The sequence below is a fragment of the Ranitomeya variabilis genome, chromosome 3, assembly GCF_051348905.1.
Source record: "Ranitomeya variabilis isolate aRanVar5 chromosome 3, aRanVar5.hap1, whole genome shotgun sequence".
Lineage (NCBI taxonomy): Eukaryota > Metazoa > Chordata > Amphibia > Anura > Dendrobatidae > Ranitomeya > Ranitomeya variabilis.
The window spans coordinates 460297190-460320437 of record NC_135234.1 but is presented as its reverse complement, the minus strand read 5'-3'; the positions used below and the strand labels follow the sequence as shown (position 1 = coordinate 460320437).

Genomic DNA, 23248 nt, shown 5'->3' with positions numbered 1-23248 from the left:
ATGTTGGTGTCTAAAAGTGGATATAAATATTTAGATAAATGTTCTTATTTTCTGGCTTAAAACTAACATGAAAGCTTTTTGCGATCAACAGCCAGTTCATGGTGATTTAAATAATATGTCACGCCGAACTAGTATTATCACACAATCTAAGTTTACCTTTAACCAATGGAATTTGAGATTCACATGGCTTAAAGCATGTGCAACCTCCCACAGAGAAACCAGAAATAAATACAATAGTTAATTGCAAAAATAGATGGAAACTGGCTGCTTACTAACTGGTAACAAATTGGTCATATAACAACACTCTTTTAAGACAATGAAAACACAGACCAAGTAGTTTTTAAAGGGAACCTGTCACCCCAAAAATCGATGAGCTGCGGCCACCGGCATCAGGGGCTTATCTACAGCATTCTGTAATGCTGTAGATAAGCCCCCAATGTATCCTGAAAGATGAGAAAAAGAGGTTATACTATACTCACCCAGGGGTGGTCCCGCTGCGGTGCGGGTCCGATGGGCGTCGTGGTCCGGGGCCTCTCTGACCTTTCCCAGCGCCTGTGCACTGCAGTACTTTGCTCTGCCCTCAACAGGGCTGCAGCGTGAAGACAAGAAGAGGACGTCATCGTAAGAAGATGGGAGATGCTGGACCGGACCGCGACGCCCATCGGACCCGGACTGCAGCAGGACCACCCATGGGTGAGTATAATCTAACCTCTTTTTCTCATCTTTCAGGATACATTGGGGGCTTATCTACAGCATTACAGAATGCTGTAGATAAGCCCCTGATGCAGGTGGCCGCAGCTCATCTAATACATTTTTGGGGTTACAGGTTCCCTTTAATGATAATCTCCTGGTGATAAAACAGCGATTTAGCAAACCTACAGTAAGGAGCCCAGTAAGAGGCACACTGCTGGAACCAGGGTTCCAGCTCTACATTCTGCTGCTCCCACATTAGCAGACAAAAATGGTTGACAGATTCCCTTGAAACACATTTGCATGAATGAATTGTCCTTAATGTTGGGAAAATCTTATTTGCATCTACCAAAAAACATTTGGTGTAAGTGACTACAGATAAAGGGTAAGTAATCTAAAGATTATTACAGTTGTGGTCAAAATATTACAAACCTCGGCAGAATTTTTGTTTTCTTGGCCTTTTCTTCACAGAATATGAATGATAACACCAAAACTTTTTCTCCACTCATGGTTTGTGGTTGGGTGAAGCCATTTATTGCCAAACTATTGTGTTTTCTCTTTTTTAAATCATAATGACAACCCAAAACATCCAAATGACCCTGATCAAAAGTTCACATACCCTGGTGATTTTGACCTGTGACCTATTTGTGTGCGCATAAAAGCTGAGTGAGTTTCTGGGATCCGGACAGACTCTCGCATCTTTCATCCAGCCACTGACGTTTCTGAAATGTGAGTCATGGGGAAAGCAAAATAATTGTCGACGGATCTACAGGAAAAGGTAGTTGAACTGTATAAAACAGGAAAGGGATACAAAAAGATATCCAAGAAATTGATAATGCCAGTCAGCAGCATTCAAACTGTTATCAACAAATGGAAAATCAGGGGCTCTGTAAAAACAAAACCACGGTCAGGTAGACCAACAAAAATGTCACCCACAACTGCCAGGAAAATTGTTCGGGATGCAAAGAAAAACCAACAAACAACATCAGCTGAAATACAGGAATCTGAAAACTAGCAGTGTCGAGTCGCCAGAAGAAAGCCATTACTCCGCAAATGCCACAAAGTATCTCACCTACAATACACAAAACAGCACAGAGACAAGCCTCACAACTTCTGGAACAAAGTCAAAGTTGAAGGAAAGATGAATGCAGCATGTTGTCAGCAAATACTGGAGGCAAATTTGCAATCATCAGCCTGGAAGCTGCGCATGGGATGTACTTGGATGTTCCAACATGACAACGATCCAAAACACAAGGCCAAGTCAACCTGTCATTGGTTACAGCAGAACAAAGTGAAGGTTCTGGAGTGACCATCTCAGTCTCCTGACTTCAATATCACTCTGGGGAGATCTCAAGTGCACAGTTCATGCTAGACAGCCCAGGAATTTACAGGAACTGGAGGTTTTATGCCAAGAATGGGCAGCTTTACCATCTGAGAAAATAAAGAACATCAACCACAACTACCACAAAAGACTTCAAGCTGTCATTGATGTTAGAGGGGGCAATATACAGTATTAAGAAATGGGGTATGTGAACTTTTGATCAGGGTCATTTGGATGCTTTGGATTATCATTATGATTTAAAAAGAGAAAACACAGTAGTTTGACAATAAATGGCTTCACCCAACCACTAACCATGAGTGGAGAAAAAATGTTGGTGTTATCATTCATAGTCTCTGAAAAAAAAAGGCCAAGAAAGCAAAAATTCTGCCTGGGTATGTAAACTTTTGAGCACAACTGTACATTCTAGGGTTTACTTACATATTTATCTCTGTACTAGGAGTTGGTAATTAATATGACATGAACATGTCAACTGCCTGTGCAAGGCTAGTTTAGTTAGTGTGACCTAGATAACGATCAGATTACACAGCATTAGTATTCAATACAAAAATCATGGAAATTCCAAAGAGTTCATTTCTTTATTTTTGCAACTGTAGGAATCATATATGAAATGCTGAGAAAATATAAACTAAGTATTGCAGGAAAGAATAAGCAACGTTCAGGGAGCTGTTAGAACAAGGAGCGCTGTTAGAACAAGGAGCAGATACTGATCCTGAAGAGGACACTGATCCTAAACAGGAAATAAAGAATAAGATGGTGGGTTGCTGAAATACAAAAGGAAATGTCAAATGTCAAAAGGAAAAGTGTTGAATGGATGAAAAGAAGGTCACACAATTGTTGAAAGAACAAATAAGGAACTATGAAGGGTATAAAGGAACTAAACATAAAAAAGGAAGCACTTAAATGTGGGACAAAGGCTATGCTTGGTGGCAATGCAACTCGTGCTTGACATTTTTATCTGATCACTGATCTATTTAATCTGGAATTCTTACAAAAATAAAAGTAAAGCTGAAGAAAATAAATCAAAGGCAGTGGGTTTCTCCAAATGTAACACTATTTTGAAGTCTAAATATAATTTTTTTTAAAGTGTAAGATCCTAAATACATTTCATTATTGAATCCATTACATTAACCTATACTCATCCAGTGAAACCCCACATCATTTGGCATGATGTGGAAGGCCAGTATGTGTGGCAGCCATAATACTATAGATATGATGAAGATGTAATACTGCTGTATAAATCAGGCTCCATTCAGTAATCAGATTTGGAGCAAAAATAAAGTTCCCATTTACATTTAGGCAGGTTTCAGACGTCTGTGAAACACCGACTGTGCTCGGCTCTGAATATCCAGACCGACCGCCAGGTCCCCTGACCTGAACTAGCTGCCCGATAGTTATATATGAAGTAGGTATTTAGATTCAAGCGCAATCTGGATGAGTGAAACCGGAACAACATCACTAAACTTTCTTCATAAATCCAAACTGCGGACACTCTCCCCCAACCCTTAAATATAAAGGATATCCAAATTTATTGCGATATTTTCGTCACCCACTTCATTAGAGTTAGGGTGAATGCAAGATATAAATGCAGCATGCAGGTACCTAGATGGTGGCTGTAAGTGGTAAGCAGCACACAAATAAGCACAAAGAACTGTATTCTCTCAGATCATTTCACTGAAAGGTTCTCGGAGGCAGCGAGCTTGGGCGCTGTTGTATCTGACAGCAGGCAGTCCACTGCATTCTCCTGCCTTTAAGATAATTCGAATGTATCCTTTGAACATCTGAACAATGCTGTCAAAATTTGGAGAAACCTTCTGATGTCTGAACTGGCCAAGGGGAATTCATTGTCATTCATATTCAGAGAGAAAGGCGAGAAAGCCTTTTCTACCACATAATTACACCCTCAAATACAAAGGGAGAAAGCGGATGAGTATTTACATGAACCCTTTCACTGCCATCTCTGGGGCTCTCACTGACCTGCATGTTCCGGACTGTCGAATCCAGTTAATTATACGGCATGTAATTAAAGCGCCACTTCACCTTAATGTGTACAACATCTAGCACCGTACACAAATGGATTGGGAAGAATAGCGGAAAAGATCTCGGTTCTTTCTAATCTGTTCTTGTATTCAGAGTTTTGCCGTTGTATTTTCTAAGGGCATTATCATACATTCTTTTTTACATTACTATGCGCTATAGCTAAGCAACAGGTTAAGAGTTAATGCTGTATTTTCTCCTGCAGCAGTTTCCACATAGAGGTGCTGAGGGTCATTTCCATGCCCTGGAGAAACATCTGACCTACATTCAGCTGCTACCACAATATGGTTAGCACTTTGCTGCCACGTGACAGTAGATATTGACTACTTTCCTTCAATACTCATATTTGTTTCCGACCCTTACATAAAGAGTTATGAAGTGTGAAGGATGAGAGAGGTATTATAAACAGGATTAATGATTGGCCATAAGGTTGTTTAAAGCCTGAAACCCAACACGCTGAGTAGTGTTATCGACCAGTGCCAGAAGACATTCATTCAGTGCCAGAAGTAAACTCTCCAGAATAGTTACCAAATACTTGTATAAGTAGATACTTCCCCCAGACAATCTGAAGAATGGAGGTGAACACACGTATTCTTACAACATCAAAAGCAGAACATAGGAATGTATGGTTGGAGAAGTGGAGGATAAAGGTGAACAGGTCAGTGGTGAGCTCTACAAAGGAATATTTCGGATTTGGCTGTCAGCATTCGGTTTTTATAGAAAGGACTCAATTTACAGACAATTGGACAGGAGCCAACACTGCTGAGATTTCAAAGCACATTGAGGTTTCCAGTGATGAAGTGTGGCTCAATGTATGACTGCTTCAGAAAAATAATAAAGTGCATAAATGAGATATGATGTGTTTACCAAGCAAGACAATGAGTCTTAAGAGAGAAAAACGCTTATTCCAAAATATTTGTGTGATTTCTAGTCAAAGGTATGCAATCATTAGGGCAGATTTCCAGCGAGCCACTGACACAATGGGCTGCGTGTATGGTCCAGCTGCACTATTATTTACTATGCTTTGCTTATATGGTGCCATCATATGCCACGGTGCTTTTCAGACATTATCATCATGTCCCCATTCACAATCTACATTCCCTATCAGTATGTATTTCAGTGTGGGAGGAAACCGGAGAATCCTGAAGAAACCCACGCAAACACGGGGAGAATATACAAACTCCTTGCAGATGTTGTCCTTGGTGGAATATGAACCCATGACCCCAGTGTTGCAAAGCAACAGTGCTAACCACTGAGCCACCATGCTGCTCACTATGTGCAGAAGCCAGACCAGGCAAATACAGTGCAGCATTGGAAAACTTCAGTAAATCTGACACTTCTGTGGAAGATAAAACATAATTATTGTGTCCAGTGTGGGTGCACGGCCTCAGATTGATGCGGTTCTTACTGGACATGTGAAGCGTCTGTGGCTGCCAACAACATATTTTTTATCCACTTTAAAATCTAGTGCAGCCAGAAATTAGGAAATTCTGTAGCATAAATTTATCTGTTGGACACTGAAAATCTGCAATTTTTTATTTAGCATCTGGATAAAAAATATTAATTTCGGAACTACGATGTGCTGCTGTAAAACATTGATACTTTTTCTTAACAAAGCTGTGGAAGAAAATCTACAATGTATTTGCCATGTGGCAACATTCCATGTTATTCTTAAAACTGTGCGTGCGACAGCAGATGTTTTCCCAGAGGTTTCCATAAAAAACTTACCGTAAATGCAATCAGTCACCCGGTTTTTGCTACTGCATCTGAGAGGCTCCTGATGTAAGGAAAGAGACATTGATTGCAGCAATATGTCACTAGCTGGGCTGCTTGCTGTCAATCTGATAAAATCACAGTTTTTTTTCTGCTGCACATCTAGCAGTTCTCTGAATGCAGAGTTCTGTATAACTCCAACATTACTGATTGACAGCCTACTGTGTACTGTGCATAGGCAGAAAACTGCCAATCAGTGGTGAGTGTGAAGTTATACAAAGCTTATGAATATGGGGGATTTCATGGAAGCTGGTTTACTAGTTCTCATATGATAATCACCTACACAAAGTGCAACACCGGATAGGGCTGAGGGGTACTCGGAACCGGGTCGGACGGTCCTTAAAGGTGAGGTCACGGCAGCAGGGACCCGGTTCGTGGCCCTGGGTGTGCAATTAAAGGGAATGGATGATGGAAAAGCCTGTTTTGCTCTGCAAGTGATTTTAGACTGGGATGGAGGTTGACCTTCCAACAAGACAATGACCCTAAGCATTCTGCTAAAGCAACACTCAGAGTGGTTTAAGGGGAAACGTTTAAATGTTTTGGAATTACCTAGTCAAACCAGACCTTAATCCACTTGAGAATCTGTGGTCAGACTTGAAAATTAGCTGTTCACCAGAGGAAACCATCTAACTTGAAGATGCTGGAGCAGTTTTGCCTTGATGAATAGGCAAAAATCCCATTGTCAAGATATGGATAGTTCATAGAGACTTATCCAAAGCAACTTGCAGCTGTAATTGCTACAAAGGGAGGCTCTACAAAGTACTGACTTTCTGGGGTGAATAGTTATGCACACTGCAGTTTTCAGTTATTGTCGTATTTGTTGTTTGCTCCACAATAAAAAGAAAAACAACTGTTCAGAGTTGTAGGCATGTTCTTTACATAAACTTATACAAACCCTCAAAAAAACTGTGAAATTCCAGGCTTCCACCAGAAAAATTGAGGAATAGTGTTGAGCGATACCTTCCGATACTCAAAGGTATCGGTATCGGATGATATCGGCCGATATCCAAAAAGTATCGGATATCGCCGATACCGATACCCGATACCAATGCAAGTCAATGGGACACAAGTATCGGAAGGTATCCAGGATGGTTCCCAGGGTCTGAAGGAGAGAAAACTCTCCTTCAGGCCCTGGAATCCATATTCATGTAAAAAATAAAGAATTAAAATAAAAAATATGGATATACTCACCTCTCCGGCGGCCCCTGGACCTTACCGATGTAACCGGCAGCCTCCGTTCCTATGAATGAGCGCGTGAAGGGCCTTCGATGACGTCGCGGCTTCTGATTGGTCGTGTGACCGCTCATGTGACCAATCACAAGCCGCGACGTCATCGCAGGTCCTTCACGTGCTCATTCTTAGGAATGGAGGCTGCCGGTTACAGCGGTAAGGTCCAGGGGCCGCCAGAGAGGTGAGTATATCCATATTTTTTATTTTAATTCTTTATTTTTTACATGAATATGGATCCGATTCCGATTTCCGATATCACAAAAGTATCGGAACTCGGTATCGGAATTCCGATATAGCAAGTATCGGCCGATACCCGATACTTGCGGTATCGGAATGCTCTACACTATTGAGGAAATTATAGCAAAAATTTATGTCAGCTCATAACTGGAATAGATTCCATTTGTAGCACACGTGTGCCTCGTTATAAGTTTGTCACATTTTAACTTGCACTCTATTGATTACAACTGCCACATAAAACACTTTATTAAAAGTGCCCCATTATCTTCAAGTGATCTGTCACTATATTTCACAATAGCAACTGCATACAATATTAATAGAGCACGGCTATTAAGTTTTTTTTTGCTAAAACTGAGTATAGGTGCATGTGGTGTAGCAGGCTTTTGTTAATATACTCACCTACCTACATCTTCTACAGTATCTAGTGCTTCTCATCTGTGTCATGGCAATACTGTCACAGCGAGGGGCCAGAAGAATGCGGTGTCTGGTTTCACACACTCCTGCCCTGGTTAGAAGTACTTCACCATTGTATTAAACAGTGCACATTTTTACCTGGCTAGCAGTGCAATTGTTAATCTGTTCAGTTGAAGTACCTGGAGCTTTCCTACTTGGATTGTCTCAGCTGTTCAGTGTTGGTCACTCCCCTCTGCTATATGTGCTCACCTCTGGCACTTAGGGAATTCCAGTGTTATTGTTACTGCTTGGTTCTGGAGTTGTAGTTCGTGGTAGGTGTTTGGAGATTGTTCAGGATATTGTTGCTTGGAGTTTTGTCTGTGTGCACATCCTCAACCTCTCCTAGTTGGTTTCTCTTTCCTTTAACTTTCCTGTGTCCCACTCTATTGTTTGGTGAGAGTATTTTCTATGGTTGGTATTTTCATTTATCTCTGCCCATCTTCCCTTGTTTGTCTGGTTAGTGTGTTCCTATACACTTCAGCTTCCCACTGCCATGGGTGGGGGTGGGGACAGATCAGAGTAGATATAGAAGCATAGCAAGGCAAGAGAACCCGGCGTCTACACCTTCAGGAGTAATTCAGGACAAGTGATAGACTAGGGTACCCCTAGTTTTAGAGACCTTGTAAGCTCCCAAACTCCCAACACCTTCGTGACAATCTGCCTATCCGACCCAATCTATGCTTTAAATGTGAGCTGGAAGTCCCTTTTGCAATGTAAGTCTATGGAACTTCATTGTTACACTGCATGGGCTTTCACTGTAAAAGCCACTTCCGGGTAACGCAGAGGGCAGTGTGACCAGAGACATGACAATACTGAGAAGGGGAGAATAGTGCTGGATATGGGGACAATAGGTGAGTATATTAAAATGTACACACTACACTACATATACACAGATGTAGTGTATAAAAACTTCACAAGAAGGGTTTCTTTAAACAGATCACTTAGATACGATGAGACAAGTGTATATACTTTGAAAATCCACACCAGAATGGCTATATAATCCATTTTAAAACTTTAACCTCAATCTCCTCCAACTTAGCCTGACTGACAGCTCCTCAGTGTCTCTCCTCACTGTTGCTGCTGATATTTTACACTGTTTAGTACAAGCTGCAGCTGTCAGTCATGCTGTTTGGGCAAGACCGAATACACATGAACTCACGGCATCTTTCACTTTACTTCAGACTAATAAAAATCTCAATTTGTATTAAATGTATTAATTTCAGAATCATAAAGTCACTGTGACTTGGATTTTCAAAGTGCGTTCACTGGGATCATCAGTTCTAAGAGGTCAAATTAATAATGTACACAGTTTATATTGTGAAATTTGGTAACCGTTCTGCTTTAAAATATTGCCTCAAGAGAACGCATTGCCTTATTCCCTACTTATTAGGACATATGGATGTCACAGTGGGGGTTTCAGTCTATTAGGTACAGTGGGCACTGCTACGGTGATCTTGGCTGCATAGTTAGGAATTACGCAAAGCTACTTTTCCCTGCTACCAGGGCTGTTACAATAACATGTTCTCCTTGTATCACCTCTCTGTTCTGGCTGAAAAAGTGATCATGGACAAGGAATTTCCAACTATGATATAAATATGGTCTATGCAATCAAATCTATTCTCCAACCTGAAAACCTGATGACTGCTAAAAAGGACAAAATTCAGAGGTATAGGGTGATAAATGATTTGTGCAAACAAATGTAACACATTTTCATTCCAAATGTTTTTTGCTGCACTGCTTTAATACTACTAAAAGTAGGTCAGACATTGCTGTTTATAAAATGCCCATCTTGAATATATGCCTTGCAGAAATCTGAAAAGACTGGGTCGGGGGGTGTTTTAAAATAATGGTATACCAATTTACAGAAAAGCATAAACGCGGTTCATAAAAGGACATATCTCCGGCCATCTGGCATAATGCTGCCAATGTTTCTGGAAATGTATTTGAATCAAAGTATGGCCAGCAAAATTACAAAACTGTGGTCAATTAGGGAGCGCTGCAGCTGCCAAAGCTGTCCGACAACGTAATGTATGAGACATGTGGAATGTTTGCTGCCTCTTTTATTATTCATAAAGTGGTTGAATAAAAACAAACAGTGGAGTTTCTACACGATGCCATGAAATTGTTCTGTCAGGTAAACCTCAATAGCTATTGATTGTTCGTAAGAGTTATTTATAAATGGGCAACACATCAGTTATTAAGTGCCACGCTTTGTCAGAATACTATGCTGAGCCTTCTGATTACTGCTACTAAAAGCTTACATGCACAGCCACAAATATGTCTGAGTTCTTGAAAGCGTTCATTGTTGAATAGATTTTTGTAGAGTATTATTTTTCAATATCGGCCAAGTAGAAAGTCTTTTTTTTTTTTAAAGTAGGGGTAGAACACATCACCAGAGGTTTGGGCGGCTGATTATTCTCCTCTCCCTTTTAAGAACACATGTATACTCATTAATGGTGGATAATTAGGATAGAACATCAGCATTTAAAGGTGACTGTCCAACTCCAGAGTGTATCAACAGAATGAATACATATTACTACAATTACAATACAAGGCACAGCCTGATTCACATGCTGAAAGCGGTGCCAAGTCCCATTTAGTTGTATAGCACAAAAATTAAGTAACATGAAGAGCCAATGTATGAAGAATCAGCCTCTGTATTATGCTGATTGTAGCTGCATATGTTGTACCACCGCCAGTCATTGATGGGTGATTCTAAGATAAATGTTTGAAGAGGACCATAATATGCAAATTGCCTCTTCTGAGGAAAAGAGGACTTAACTCTATAGCGCCACCTGTTGGAAGTAGCGATCCTACAAGTCACAATCAACCCTTTAACGAGTCATGCAATATGACTTAGGATAAAAGCCAAATCAGTATCTCAATTCGCAGAGAAGGTGTTGAGGACCAATCATCTCCTGGAAAACTTAAATAAGCAATCCTCCTCCCATAAACGTTTTCATCCTGTTAATTTATTGCTATCATCACATTATAAAACACTGTGTACTTACAATTACTCATTCACATGTTTTCCATTAGGTCTATGACCCTACATAATCTTTACATGATCTTTTTTACATCTGCGGTTTTGCTGCGGATGTGCCCGACTCAATGCAAGTCTATGGGTGCAGAAAAAAAGCTGCGTTTCGGTGCGGCTTTTTCCGCAGCATGTGCACAACAAGTCTGCGGCTCCCACAGACTTACATTGGTTGTGCACTACACTGCGGATTTGATGCAATTCCATGAGGCAAAAAACGCTGCGGAACTGCAATCAAATCCGCAACGTGTGCACACAGCCTAAAACCTGACTAGCAGAATTCTTCTAAGCTCTATGTAGAAACAGGAGGTCAATTTTCCCTGTATCATTTATGAGTCACTGAAAAAGCCCATGGCAGGTGAGATGAGGGAGCAGCTGTGTCCAGAGTTGAGTGGAATGATTTCTGCAGGGAAATGAGTCTTTGCAGTGCCCCAGAGTCCTGGTCGTTGCAGTACTGATGCTCCGCTGCTAAGGGGGGCTATGGTACGTCTGATGGCACTGAAGGAGTTCACCTGACCAGGCATCACAGACACCAATACACTTCACAGTCTGGCCTCCAGTGGGAGCTAAGGGTGCTATGTATTAGGCCACTCCTCACAATCTGGTAAAACTGGGGGTTGGATAGGAAGTTAGTCAGAAGCTGACTGGGTTGGAACCAGGCAACATCCTGTGGCAGAGGGTGTTGCAGGGGAAGATTCAGGGGGGTCCCTGTCAGGGGTGGGATCCTGACAGAGGCCTAGCGAACAGAGAGAACGTTACAGGACCGCGGCTGCACTTCATCGCGGCGGTACCCCAAGAAAGGACAAGAAGCGAGGTTTATTTTGCTGAGTGAGAAACGAGATCAACGCAACAAGGAGAAACACCAGTAGGAGTCGTGCTGTAAGACGAGGCAACATCCTACTGAGGCGCGTAGCCGGTGGCCGTAACGCCGAGGAAGTATTGAGCTCCAGGCCTTACTTCAAACCTACGGCAGGACAGTCAGTTATAGGCGGGCTGTCTCACTCAAATCACCTAAGAAGACATAGGGGGCAACAGTTGGAGAGGGGCGACACTAGGGTCCCGGAAGACCTCCGAGCCTACCCGTCACATGGGTGCATCCTAGCCATATCATCTGGGGGGACGAAGAAGAACATCAAAATCGAGTTGTGAGGGAACTTCAGAAACAGACACAACAGTTGTGGGGACTATCCTGTAAGCACAGCAGGGGAGGACCACAACACACAAGCTCTAGAAGGTAGGCAACGATTTCCACCTGCAAAGGGAACTCTGGAGGTGCCATCGGACCGGCCGGACTTGCGCAGCCTGGTTAACCGTATTCCAGACTGAGGATCCTGAAGCCTTCAGTAAAGAGGTAAAGAGACTGCAACCTGGTGTCCTCGTTATTTACTGCGACCTGCACCACATCATAACATCATAACCATACCTCCACCTTCATTGTACGCCCCTCAGCAGGGTCACGGACCGGGACTAGCCACCGTGACAACCCCAGAACAGAGACTCAGAGGCCCGGTACCGGGTACCCCTCGGCCCTGCGGCAGTGGGGGCGCTATATCTTCCTGTTTACATAGAGCAGAGAAAAGAGAAGAATTATCTGGGTAGAAAGGCAAAGTGAGCAATTGTAAGTACACAGTGCGATATAATATGATGATTGCAATTTTATAAGAGGATACCAGCTTCGATGGCAGAAGTTCTTCTTAATGAAGTAAAAGGAGACAAAAATATAAACCCCCCACTAAAATATATATTATTAAAAAATGCTTTAAAATGTAAAATGTGATGAAAGCTCTGGCCCTTTATGAAATGGAGACAGTAGTCTCTGAAGTGGGGCTCTCCACTATCTCACTATTTTCACAACTGTGTAAGAATTCCTGCTTCTGACCTGGGAGATATCACTACGTGGGCAGGAGACTGTGAATGTGCAGCATGTGAACAGTATATATGAAGTGAAGTACAAATGTTTCCTGTGTATTATGGAACATCAGGGGCAGAAAAAAAGAGGCTACAAGCTGCAACAACAAAGGAAAATTCTGTCACTGCTTTCTCAGTGAGTTGTAGCTGACTGCGTGAATGTGGTGGGCTCAGAATACAGCTTTACAGCAGCAATATCCTCCCCTCAACAAGAAGCAGCTTATGCAAAACAACCCTTTAGAAGCAATTGTATCCTCTATTAGCTGGCTGCATTATACACAGGGGCATCTTATTACATGTCTGATAACTAATATTCTGTATGTTGTAAAGTTCCGATTCCTGCTTGGATTTGTGGAACAATTTTCACCTGATATGCATTTTGCTCATTTGATGCTTATTGAAGCACAGTGGTGAATTAATTCACTAGGTTTGTGATTGTGATCCTCTTGTGCAGAATGTATGATGAAAATAGCTAAATCAAATTTACCATTATGTCCTATAGACCAAGGAGTCAATGGGGACAGGGTCAAAGAGAATCTAATCAGATTTTGGACTCTGGTTAAAGTGCTAGTAAATGCCCCATACGCATTAGACTAATGTCAACTGAACCCGCCGATACTGATGGGTTTGGATGGCAGCCTAATGTGTATGGGGGTGCTGGCCCACTAAGGTAGGGAGAGATGTCGATTATGCACATGGGATTTCAGACTGCCAATTAAATTGTTCTCCCAGAGATAAACCGCTGGCCGTTGCGTCCGCTGGCAGCTTTCTCATAGAAAAACATGTGCACTTGGGCAAATGAGCCGTCCTGTGTATGGAAGTGTCAGCTGAGATGGTTGTCGGACGAACGATCAGCCAAAGCATTGTTCAACTGACAGCCATGTTATATGTATGGCCAGCCTTTGGCATGCATCCCTGTACTACTGACAGGAATCATATTATTTGCTAATGACACGTTTGAGGGATGTCTTGGAATTTTACTCTTCAAATTTTTCATAACAGAAAGGTCCTATTTAAGCCTCGAAAGCCCCTTTACCAAACGTCTTACAGCAGATCTCATATGCCATAACCTATTCTTTCTGTATTACTAATATCATACATGACCTGTTATGTACATTATTACCATGGAACACATTTCCTAAACTATGAGAATGGCATAAAATACTTTGGATAAAAAAAAGCATTAAATTGCTAACTCCATAATTTCCTTTCTCCAAATGTGTTGATTTAAAAAAGTATTGGATCTATTTGTAATGAAACCTGTGATATGTGATCTACCTGGGGATCACACAGGCTTGAGACTGCTGCAGTCAATCACTAGCCTCAGGACTGACTAAGGTCAGATGTCTGGTGTGAGGACATCATGGATGGATTAGGAAGTATCTGGGGCGGTAAGAGGAGTGTGGTTTCTTTATTTTAAATCATTTGTAACTATTTTTAAAATAAATTTGTCTGGCTGGATAACCCCTTTAAGTCCTACACAGCCATCCCATTTTGATAACAGTGTGTGGATAACAGCTGAATAACAGCATGGTGCACCTATTTGCTTGTCTTTGTGAAACCCATATTGTAGCTTGTATTTTTCATTGAAGGTCATTCAAGCAGTTAAGACAAATTTGTGGAATTGAAGTAACTTAAGAAGAAAAAAACAAAGAAATAAGATCCATACTGTCAAAAGAATGTACTGAATTCCACCCAAAAAATACAAATTTACTCTCCTTCAAAATAACATCAAAGCCCTATTTTTTTAGACTAATTTAAACCTTATAGAGTGTAAAGCCTTAGTCAGACGTGGTGGAATTACCAGACATTCGCAGAAAAAAAATCTGTATGGAAATGCAGGTTTTCAAATACATAATTTGACATTTTATTTTTCCGAAATACTGGAGACTTTTATTGTGAATTTAACCTTTGCAATGCATAGGGTTAAATCCGTGGCAAATCCACAGGAAAAAAATTGTGAAACGTACCCTAATAACAATTTTTAATAAAACGACAAAAAAATAAATAAATTGTATGCTGTAATATAACCAATAATTAGAACTGTTTTCATTCATAGAAGTCAGAAAAGTAACTGAACAAACATATTTAGAGAAAATCCCGACAAGTTCTGATGGAAGGTTATAAATTATATATGCTATACACGCTGAAATAGACTACATGCTTTGCTAAATTACAGGATATAAGAAAACCAGAACCAAAAAAGTGAATGGTGGAATGAACTGAACATACACGGTATATACTGTATGTATACACAATAGTATAGAAATGTCCCCTGTTCTTCTCCCACTACGGTCACGAACAGCAATCCTTTTTCATTACCAGAAGGAAATGATAGTGGCTGATGCATGGAAGGAATTTGTCCTGGAGAAAAACACATTTTCTTGTGGTGTCAGGTGTCGCTGTCACATGAGACTTGAAGGTTGTTTTCAAACATTTTGTCATTTTTATTTTCACTTACTCACCGATCCGCAAGAGGGGACGATCATATATTAAAATATGTCTGTCGCACATTGTAGAGAGTAATGGTGACCAGTCACTGGTAGGAGAGCAGCCCCAGCAAATAATAAGGGCATAAAAGCAAAGATGAAAATGTTAGTTCTCCAAAACTACGATCTGCTAACATTATTTTAAGATGCACAAAAATGTGGTCATTTCTATAATGACAGGAGATCTAAATGTAAAACCCACATAACAAACATAAAAAAATTATTGCAGTCTCTAACTCCCCCCGATTATCACCTTGCCTCTCAATAAAGAGCAAATGTAAGGACTGGTATACTTAAAAGGGTATTCCCATCTTCAAGATCCTATCCCAATAAATAGTAGATGTAAAAATAATAATATTAGCAAGTACCTCCAATTAGAAATGTAGTATAGTTCTTCTGATTCGCTATGTCGCTTACCCCATGTGCAAGGTTATGACCCCAAACAGCTGACTAACTGTCACTATATGAGTGGTCAAAACCATGGATACCTAAGCTACTGTAATACCCTGGAAGTATTTATAATTGGAGGTATTTGCTAAATATATTATTATTACACCTACTATTTATTGGGAATAAACCTTTAACACCTTCACGACCTATGACGTATAGGTACATCATAGGTTTCTTGCTTTGATGTGGGCTCCTGCACAAGGATCGCATATTTTCCTGCACATGACAGCTGATTTGATCAGCTCTCATGTGCCCCTCAGGCCTGTTTCACACGTCAGTGGCTCCGGTACGTGAGGTGTCAGTTTCCTCACGTACTGGAGCCACTGACACACGTAGACACATTGAAATCAAGGCATCTGTGCAGATGTCATTGATTTTTTGTGGACCGTGTCTCCGCGTGCCAAACACGGAGACATGTCAGTGTTCGTGGGAGCGCACGGATTACACGGACCCATTAAAGTCAATGGGTCCGTGTAAAACACATACCGCACACGGACGTTGTCCGTGTGCAGTCCGTGTGCCGTGCAGGAGACAGCGCTACAGTAAGCGCTGTCCCCCCCACATGGTGCTGAAGCCGCCATTCATATCTTCTCTGCAGCAGCGTTTGCTGTAGAGAAGATATGAATAATCCTTTTTTTTGTTTGTTTCTCGTGTTTAACATAAAGATCCATGTCCCCACCCCCTGTGCGCCCGCCCGCTGTTATTAAAATACTCACCCGCCTCCCTCGCAGTGTCCTGTCCTGGCCGCAGCTTCTCCTGTATGCGGTCACGTGAGGCCGCCCATTACAGAAATGAATATGCGGCTCCACCCCTATGGGAGGTGGAGCCGCATATTCATGACTGTAATTGGCGGCCCCACGTGACCGCTCATACAGTAGAAGCTGCGGGGCGGAGAGCAAGCGTCGAGGGAGGCGGGTGAGTATTTTAATGCCGGGGGCCGGGCACACAGGTGGTGGGAGGGGGGTGGATGCCCTAAAGTTTTTTCTAAACACAAAAAAAAACAAACAAAAAAAATTTTTCATCCCTTCTCCCCAGCGAGCGCTGGAGAGAACAGATGAATGGCGGCTTCAGCACCATGCTGGGGGGACAGCGCTTACTGTAGCGCTGTCTCTCCTGCACGGTCCGTGTGGTACCCAGGCGGCACACAGCTGCCGCACGTGTGCCACACGGATGGCCTACGTGAGCTCACGGACACGGATAACTCCAGTACCGATTTTTCCGGTACTGGAATTATCTGGACGTGTGGGACAGGCCTCAGAGACGCTGGCGGAATTGCGATCCAACAGGAGCTGTTAGCATGTTAAATGGTGCTCCTGCTACATGATTTGGGGCGCTGATGGGTTGGCATGACTACCGAGGGTCTGCAGAAGACCCCCTTGCTTGTCATTGCTGATCTGATGTGAACAACGTCCCATGGCCGGCATTCATAGGAGATAATGATTTCTGCTACACGTGCAGTAGCAGGACTGAAGCCCTGCTATGTGCTGCACAAGCGATCAAACAATCACAGTTTCAAGTCTCTTAAGGAGACTATTGAAGTAAGTAAAAAGTAGAATAAAAATGTTTTTAAGAATATAAAAAACAAAACAAATAAAAGTTCAAACCTTTTGTCCCATTTAAAATAAAACAATAAAAAGTATACATATTTGGTATCGCTGCGTTCAGAAATGACCAATCTATCAAAATATAAAAATAATTAATCCAATTGGTAAACAGCATAACGAGAAAAAAAATCAAAACTTCAGAATTACGTTTTGTGGTCGCCGCAACATTGCAATAACAGGCAATCAAAGCATGGTAGCTACCTCAAAATATTATCAATAAAAACATCAGTTCAGAGTGCAAAAAATAAGCCCTCACCCAACTCCAGATCTTGAAAAATGGAGACGCTACAGGTCTTGAAATAGGGCACTTTTTTTTTTTCAAACTTTGGAATTTTTTTTACCAGTTCAAAAAAAAAGATCCTATACATATTTGGTATCTGCGAACTTGTAATTACCTGGAAAATCATAATGGCATGTCAGTTTTAGAATTTAGTGAACAATGTAAAAAAAAACTACAAAAAACAATTTTTACCGTACACTATATGGTAAAATCAATGGTGTCGCTCAAAATTACAACTCGTTCCACAAAAAACAAGCCCTTACACGGCCATATTGATGGAAAAATAAAAAAGTTATGTCTCTGGGAAGAAGAGGAGCAAATCGAAAATGCAAAAACAGAAAATCCCAAGGGTTACAGAATGCATAGTCATTCAAAATGCACAACATGTCTCTTTCTTCAGAGCCATGTTAGGAAACAGTTTGATGCTGTTTTAGCTCAGTTTTTGTATATATATATATACCGTATATACTCGAGTATAAGCCGAGATTTTCAGCCCAAATTTTTGGGCTGAAAGTGCCCCTCTCGGCTTATACTCGAGTCATGATCGGTGGTGGGGTCGGCGTTCCTGTCGCTCCCCCTGCCCGTCCCACGGTCTCCGGGTGCCGCAGCCTCTTCCCCTGAGCGGTCACGTGGGACCGCTCATTAGAGAAATGAATAGGCGGCTCCACCTCCCATAGGGGCGGAGCCGCATAATTCATTTCTCTAATCAGAGGTGCCGGTGACCGCTGATAGAGGAAGAGGCTGCGGCACCGAAGACCAGCTGTCCGGGGGAAGGAGCGGGACGCCGGGAGCAGGTAAGTATCGCATATTCACCTGTCCTCGTTCCACACGCCGGGCGTCGCGCCATCTTCCCGGCGTCTCTCCGCTCTGACTGTTCAGGCAGAGGGCGCGATGACGCATATAGTGTGCGCGCCGCCCTCTGCCTGATCAGTCAGTGCAGAGAGATGCCGGGAAGATGGCGCCGAGGAGCTGCAAGCAAGACAGGTGAGTATGTGTTTTTTTTTTTTTATTGCAGCAGCAGCAGCTATGGGGCAATAATGGACGGTGCAGAGCACTATATGGCACAGCTATGGGGCAATAATGGTGCAGAGCACTATATGGCACAGCTATGGGACAATGGTGCAGAGCACTATATGGCACAGCTATGGGGCAACGGTGCAGAGCACTATATGGCACAGGTATGGGGCAACGGTGCAGAGCACTATATGGCACAGGTATGGGGCAACGGTGCAGAGCACTATATGGCACAGCTATGGGGCAACGGTGCAGAGCACTATATGGCACAGCTATCTATGGGGCAACGGTGCAGAGCATTATATGGCAGAGCTATGGGGCAACGGTGCAGAGCACTATATGGCAGAGCTATGGGGCAATGGTGCAGAGCACTATATGGCACAGCTATGGGGCAACGGTGCAGAGCACTATATGGCACAGCTGTGGGGCAATGGTTCAGAGCATTATATATATGGAACAGCTATGGGGCAACGGTGCAGAGCACTATATGGCACAGCTATGGGGCAATGGTGCAGAGCATTATATATATGGCACAGCTATGGGGCAACGGTGCAGAGCACTATATGGCACAGCTATGGGGCAATGGTGCAGAGCACTATATGGCACAGCTATGGGGCAACGGTGCAGAGCACTATATGGCACAGCTATGGGGCAATGGTGCAGAGCACTATATGGCACAGCTATGGGGCAACGGTGCAGAGCACTATATGGCACAGCTATGGGACAATGGTGCAGAGCATTATATATATGGCACAGCTATGGGGCAACGGTGCAGAGCACTATATGGCACAGCTATGGGGCAATGGTGCAGAGCACTATATGGCACAGCTATGGGGCAACGGTGCAGAGCATTATATATATGGCACAGCTATGGGGCAACGGTGCAGAGCATTGTATATATGGCACAGCTTTATGTGGAGCATCTATGGGGCCATAATGAACGGTGCAGAGCATTATATGTGGCACAACTTTATGTGGAGCATCTATGGGGCCATAATGAACGGTGCAGAGCATTATATGTGGCACAGCTTTATGTGGAGCATCTATGGGGCCATAATGAATGGTATGGAGTATCTATTTTTAATTTTGAAATTCACCGGTACCTGCTGCATTTTCCACCCTAGGCTTATACTCGAGTCAATAAGTTTTCCCAGTTTTTTGTGGCAAAATTAGGGGGGTCGGCTTATACTCGGGTCGGCTTATACTCGAGTATATACGGTATATATTTTTTTTACAAAACTAGGCTAGGAACAAAAAATAGTCCAAATTTAAGTGTGTTCTTCTACTGTATCTACTATTTAAGTTGCATGATGTAAAAAAGAAATTCAGTATTTGCATCCAGATGTTATGTGAACAAGTTCTTGGCTTTCCTCGGCAGCCCCATAGGCAATGTATGAATCGGAGGAACACAAGCATGGCCACTGCCCTATTCCAATGAGACTGTTCCTTCGGATAAGTTAAAAGTATTAATGTTGGGAACAACCCTTCAAACAGTAACTGATCATGAAAATAAGTGGGTCCTGGCATGGAGAAGGGTTATCTCCTGTGAGAACAATGGTTCATGCAATTATGAAATCCAACATTCACGATCCTTCATTGCACTGACATCTGCAAAGCCAGTCCTGTTGAAATCAGCAGTTCTCCCAACATTCATCTAAAGCTGTACTCACATATCCAGTAATCATCCAGTAAAAGTCTTTTGGCAAAAAATTGTGTAGACGCGTTTTTATCCATCTTTGGCCTCCAACACGTCCTTATTTCCAGTACACGTGGTATCTAGGATTTTTTTCACGGATACGACACATACCCATTATACCCTACGGGGCTGCTGACATGTCCGTGTTTTTACGTGGCATCAGTGTGAATGTGCTGTACTCGTTTAACATTGTAAAGTATTATTATTATTATTTATTATTATAGCGCCATTTATTCCATGGCGCTTTACATGTGAGGAGGGGTATACATAATAAAAACAAGAACAATAATCTTAAACAATACAAGTCACAACTGGTACAGGAGGAGAGAGGACCCTGCCCATATAGGAGAAGCTTTGTAATTTAATTATTTCTAAAGTCACCCATGAAAAACACAGATGACACAGGGATGGTAAAAATGGACACACGGATGGCAAAAACAGACACACAGATGACACACTGATTAAATACACTGGTGGAAACGCCGGATTACACCGGTACTAGTTTTTCAGGCATGTGTTTTATACGGAAAAAGCAGATTTCAGCTGGATCCATATTTTAACGCTGAAGTCTATGGAAAACAGATCCGTTAGTTAGCCATCCATTTTTCTGTAATTTAAAAAGAATATGTTTTTGCTTATTGGATCGGTTTCAAATAGAAGAAAACAGATAGCTATTTAACAGATCCACTTTTCATAAACTTCAATGTTGAAAACCGGATTCAGCTTAAAATCATTTTACAACTGACAAGACTGTTGGATCCGTTCTAATGATTACTGAACATGTGAACATAGCCTAATGGTTACTGTCCACTTAAAAGTCATGTTTTCTCACAGTATGTAAGGAAGCCACTATATAAAATCCCAGACTGGCTCAGTGGCTACCATATCTATCTCTTTGTTTCAGTTACTATGTACCAATAAGGATCATTGTAGAACTTCTCCAAATCTAAACAAATATGAAGATACTAGATGGTGGCCTGATTCTAATGCATCGGGTATTCTAGAATATGTATGTATGTATGTACGTCGCGCTGTGAGTGGGGGTTAAATTCCGCACCAATATCGCTGATTGGTCGTGCCCGGCTGGCCGATCAGCGAAGCGTGATTCAAATCTGGCACCAATTCGCAGCCGGACTGCACCTGTCGCTGATTGGTCGCGGCCGGCCGGGCATGACCAATGACCGAAGCGGTGTTTAAATACCGCGCCAATATCGCTGATTGGTAGCTCACGGCCGGCCGCGACCAATCACTGAAGCAGTGTTTAAATCCCACGCCAATATCGCTGATTGGTCGCGGCCGGCCGTGCGCAACCAATCACTGAAGTGGTGTTTAAATCCCGTGCCAATATCGCTGATTGGTCGCAGCCGGCCGGGCGCGACCAATCAGCGAAGCGTGGTTTAAATCCCGCGTCAATTCGCGGCTGGACTGCGTCTGTCACTGATTGGTAGCAGGATGTCGGGGGTTCGGGGCGCTGGATGTCGGGGGTTCGGGGTGCATGATATAGTACAGCCACGTAGTATATAACACAGCCACGTAGTATATAGCACAGCCACGTAGTATATAGCACAGCCACGTAGTATATAGCAGCCACGTAGTATATAGCACAACCTGTAGTATATAGCACAGCCACGTAGTATATAGCACAGCCACGTAGTATATAGCACAGCCACATAGTATATAGCAGCCACATTGTATATAGCAGCCACATAGTATATAGCAGCCATGTAGTATATAGCAGCCACATAGTATATAGCACAGCCACGTAGTATATAGCACAGCCACGTAGTATATAGCACAGCCACGTACTATATAACACAGCCCACGTACTATATAACAAAGACAGCCACATAGTATATAGCAGAGCCACGTATATAGCACAGCCACGTAGTATATAGCACAGCCACGTAGTATATAGCAGCCACATAGCATGTAGCAGGCACATAGTATATAGCACAGCCATGTGGTATATAGCAGCCACGTAGTATATAGCAGCCACGTGGTATATAGCAGCCACATAGTATATAACACAGCCCACACAGTAAATAACACAGCCCACACAGTATATAACACTGCCCACGTAGTATATATCAGTCACACAGTATATAACATAGCACACGTCATATACAGTGTGGGCACCATATCTCTGTTAAAAAAAATAATTAAAATAAAAAATAGTAATATGCTCACCCTCCGGCATCCACCAATGTGTGCGAGCGGCGAGGCTGCCGCCAGCTTCCATTCCCAGTGATTCATTGCGAAATTACCCAGATGACTTAGCAGTCTCGCGAGATCGCTAAGTCATCTGGGTAATTTCGCAATGCATCTCTGGGAACGGAAGCTGGCGGCAGCCTCGCCGCTCGCGCGCATCGGTGGACGGCGGAAGGTGAGAATAGCACCATTTTTTTTTTTTATTATTTTTAACATTATATCTTTTTACTATTGATGCTGCATAGGCAGCATCAATAGTAAAAAGTCTGTCACACAGTGTTAATAGCAGTGTTAACAGACTGCGTTACATCGCGTTATGCCGCGGTGTAATGCAGTCGGATTAATGGACTGCTAAAATGCTATGTGGGCGGCGGGCGCTGACTGGGGGGGGGAGTATGGAGGGGGCACTGACTGCAGGGGAGTAGGGAGTGGCCATTTCGCGGCCGGACTGTGCCCGTTGCTGATTGGTGACTTGGGATTTCCGTGACAGACAGACAGACGGAAGTGCCCCTTAGACGATTATATATATAGATAATCCTATCGCACAATGAATAGGAATATTGTCTGGGTTTCCTGTCCTGCACATATCAGACGTAAGATCATTGTTCAGATGTAGACGTAATAGGTATTGCATTGTAAACATAATAGCTAACAGTTCACTAACCACTGTACTGCGTAGGAGTGATACATCGTTCTCATCACACTGGTGTAAGGCTACGTTCACATTTGCGTTGTGCGCCGCAGCGTCGGCGCCGCAACGCACAACGCAAACAAAAACGCAGCAAAACGCATGCACAACGCTG

At 42.6% G+C, this 23248-nt stretch overlaps 1 protein-coding gene across 1 annotated transcript in view; it reads right to left on the bottom strand.

The window, feature by feature from the left end:
• ST6GAL2 (ST6 beta-galactoside alpha-2,6-sialyltransferase 2) overlaps positions 1-23248 on the bottom strand; it is a 243964-nt gene that overhangs the window by 129945 nt on the left and 90771 nt on the right. The gene's annotated exons all lie outside the window — the stretch shown is intronic.